This window comes from Gorilla gorilla, chromosome 5 (genome assembly GCF_029281585.2).
Source record: "Gorilla gorilla gorilla isolate KB3781 chromosome 5, NHGRI_mGorGor1-v2.1_pri, whole genome shotgun sequence".
NCBI classification, from domain to species: domain Eukaryota; kingdom Metazoa; phylum Chordata; class Mammalia; order Primates; family Hominidae; genus Gorilla; species Gorilla gorilla.
The window spans coordinates 22,260,496-22,264,498 of record NC_073229.2 but is presented as its reverse complement, the minus strand read 5'-3'; the positions used below and the strand labels follow the sequence as shown (position 1 = coordinate 22,264,498).

General features: G+C 43.6%; 1 pseudogene; it reads right to left on the bottom strand.

Moving 5' to 3' along the window:
- Positions 1-3,557: 3,557 nt before the first annotated feature.
- On the bottom strand, positions 3,558-3,650 carry LOC115935197 (uncharacterized; annotated as a pseudogene).
- Positions 3,651-4,003: the final 353 nt, after the last annotated feature.

Below are 4,003 nucleotides of genomic sequence, written 5' to 3'. Positions count from 1 at the left end.
CACTGTCTGGGCAGCAGTTTATGACATCTGTATGGTTTTAACTCTCAACCTTTACACTCTCTTGAATAACAAACTTGAAAAGAGATGACTCCCGGGAAGAACCTCCCCAATTTTGTTGTTGTTGTTTGTTTGTTTTTCTTCTTTGAGATGGACTCTGGCTCTGTTGCCCAGGCTGGAGTGCAGTGGCATGATCTCGGCTCACTGTAACCTCTGCCTCCTGGGTTCAAGTGATTCTCCCACCTCAGCCTCCCAAGTATCTGGGATTACAGGCACCCGCCATCATGCCCAGCTAATTTTTGTATTTTGTATTTTTAGTAGAGATGGGGTTTTGTCATGTTGGCCAGGCTGGTCTTGAACTCCTGACCTCAGGTGATCCACCTGTCTAGGCCTCCCAATGTGCTGGGATTATAGGGCCAAGAACCGCCTTTCACAGGAATTGAGAACATTTAAAAAAGATGTCATAGGCCATGTTCCGAAGAAAGGGAACCTTATGAGATTGTTGATGACAGATTCTGAGAAATTAGCTGAGCTTTCTGATGGGTCATCAGAAATGTGGGTGGGAGACAAAGGCTGTTCCAAAGTGTTCCAGGCCAAGGTCAGAGCAAAACTCGTGCATGTGTTGGGTATCTGGCCCCATTCGAGGTTGCTTTGGCCGGGCGTGGTGGCTGACGCCTGTAATCCCAGCACTTTGGGAGGCTGAGGTGGGCAGATCACGAGGTCAGGAGTTAGAGACCAGCCTGGCCAACATAGTGAAACCCCGTCTCTACTGAAGATACAAAAATTAGCTGGGAGTGGTGGTGTGCGCCTGTAGTCCCAGCTACTCGGGAGACTGAGGCAAGAGAATTGCTTGAACCCCGGAGGCAGAGGTTGCAGTAAGCCGAGATTGTGCCGCTGCACTCCAGCCTGGGTGACAAAGTGAGACTCTGTCTCAAAAAAAAAAAAAAAAAGTAATGATGATAACAATAATCCACTAATGTTTACTGGATACCTGCTATGTGCATGACCTTACTCATTTGGGTCTCACCACAAGCCTAGGCGAAGAAGCCCAAAGCACGTGCCATCCACCATTCCCTAGTCTAGTCCCTATGCTTGCTCTGATGAGATGAGCACAAGGCTGGCTGCGGAGGAGAAAGTTCTTTCCAAGGCTTAAGGTACCCTTATGTCCTCAACCTTTATTGAGGGTTGGTGTGAGAAACAGCCCTGTGACAAACATCTCTGAAGGTGTTCTTTGTCTGTTATTGACTACAGTGCATTTCCTTGTCTAGTGGCTTTAGAAGAAAACCATATGTCATAAATTCCTTTGGGAGTTAAAGGTTGTTTCTCTTGATGGTTTTTTGTGCTTCCTTTCATTAGACAGATGTCTTGGTCTAAGGCCTAGAGATTCTGATTCAGTGCGTTTGAGTAGGGGTGAGATGACCAGACTTTGAAAATGCCCCCTCCCTTTGAGTCCGAGGCACAGCCAGGGCTAGGAACCCCTCCTGTGGCTCTTGGTCAGCTCCCCCTGTAGTCCCTGATTGGGATCACAGAGCTAAGATTTGTGCTCCTTTTACCTAGGTTTTCTGACAGAATTTTGCACCCTTTTCATGTCTCATCTCTTGTCTTGTCTCCTGTCTCTTGTTGTTTTACTTCCCTTCGCTTAATATTTTTAGAATTCATATATCATTTATTGTAAAATACCTTGTCTGCTTTCAGCATAAAACGAAATGAATGAAAGAATGGGTGTCATTCTCCACCTAAAGTTTCCAACAGGATTTTCCTTAAAACACCTCCTTATTCTTTCTTTCTGTCATTCTTTCACCTACTTTGCTGTTTTTAATTAATTGCTTGACAAAGTAAACATTTATTTACTTTTAAAAGACACTAATGTATTCTAAAGGGAAACTGGCTCCCTCTCAAATGTCTGGAGGCATCATAATTGTGAAGAGAGACTGTTCCAGGAGAAGAAGTTCAACCTTGAGATATAATGAGAGGGTTGTCTGGAGAGGACCATAATGAGTTCAAAGGAAGGTGCTGGAATAAATGCAGACACAGAGGTTGTTAATGCAATGTAGAGATTGTCTCATCTCATGGCCCTCCCACCCCATTCCACTGATGTCAGTTTAGTTACTTCCCTTGCTTGCGGTATGTCAACATGCAGCGATTATTTTGTTTTGTTAACGATGATAGGACTTCAGTGCGATGAACTTGGCCTACATCCCTGAATGCTGCATTTACAACCAGCTTTCCTTGCTTGACAGCAGACTTCATTGAATAAAAAGAGGCAATTCCAAAGGTTATTGCAAGATTACAGCATAGCAGGTCTGGACAAAGGCACTGTGGAATGTGGGAGGATGACTGACTGGGGCCTGGAGGAAGTGACATTGGCTTCAATGGGGCACTGTAGAGTCACATAGTAATGCACATGTGACCAGCTGCAGGTGTTTGCTTGATCCTATCTTCTACATAAGAAAAAGAACTTTAAAAAAAATCATTTAGTGTGACAAAGACTTCAGTACCATCAGATTATTAAAATTATCGTACTGATGGAATGGTTTTTAAATTAAATTTTGTGTAATGTTGACAAACCTCTATCAATATAGCAGGTTTCATCTGCTGCTAATCAGCATAAGTGACTTACAACTAAGTTAATCAGCCATTTTCATTCCAGAGGTTGATCTTAATCCAACTGTTTATTAATAATTCGAGTGCCCCTCTCTCTGTTTTCTGAAGGAATCGGTTGTTTATACTTTTCAAGTGCCTCCTCCAGGTTAACTTTCTTTTTCTTTTTTTTTTTTTTGACATGGAGTCTTACTCTGTAGCCCAGGCTGGAGTGCAGTGGCATGATCTTGGCTCACTGCAACCTCCGCCTCCTGGGTTCAAGCGATTCTCCTGCCTCAGCCTCCCGAGTAGCTGGGATTGCAGGCGCATGCCACCACGCTCGGCTAATTTTTGTATTTTTAGTACAGACGGGGTTTCACTGTGTTAGCCAGGATCCAGGTAAACTTTCACACTAGATGCTGTCACTGTCTTTTGGAAATTTACCACTGAACTGGGATGATACACCACGTAGGAAAAAATCATTAGCAATACTAAGCAGTGTAAGTTAGCAGTGCTAACAGGTGGTAGAAACCCAAGTTGTCAGGAATTGAGAAGCAGGCATGACCTCATGGGTTGGGGAGAGGAGGGAGTGATTCCCTAGAGGTGGCACCTACTCTATGGGAAAGCCACATCTTTGTATGCTATAGGAACCCTCTTCTCCAGCCATGGTGGCCATGCATCTGTGGAATTTTCCTTTCCCGCGTACCACCACACCTTTGCCAGTATCATTTTTTCCACCTAAAATGTCTAACCTTTTTGTTCACTTAACACAATTCTCCCCAAGTTTCCAAACTCAGGTTGTGGAGGTCCTTGACTGTGTGGCTTGGAAATGTGCACTTTCTGTTGTTGGAAATCACTACCTACTATTGAATGAGATTGTGAAATGATAAACATGAACCCTAGCTGTGTTATAAGAAGAGAATTGTTTCCAGACATGCAATACAACGGGCCTGTGCCTCCTGTTTACTCATTTGTTGTCACACCAGCCCGGTAGTGTGTTGATAGATATGAAGGAACACATCTCACACATGAGCGTGAAAACCCAACCATCAGCTTATGAACTACAAAAGGATTATTATTTATTGTTTTTGTCTTGGACATCTGAGAAGGGGCTAAAGAGTTCACAGCCAAACCTGGTTGTATTGTGCTTCGCTTTATTGCACTTTGCAGATAGTACGTTTCTTACAGATTGAAGTTTTGTGGCAACCCTGTGTGGGGCAAGTCTATCAGCATGATTTTTCCGGCAGCCTTTGCTCACCTTGCGTCTCTGTGTCATAGTTTGGCAATTCTCACAACATTTCAAACTTTTCCATCATTATAATATCTGTTCTGGTGATCTGTAATGTTACCATTGTAATTGTTTTGGGGGGCCACGAACTATGCCCATATAAGATGATGAATGTAATTCACAAATGCTGTGTGTGTT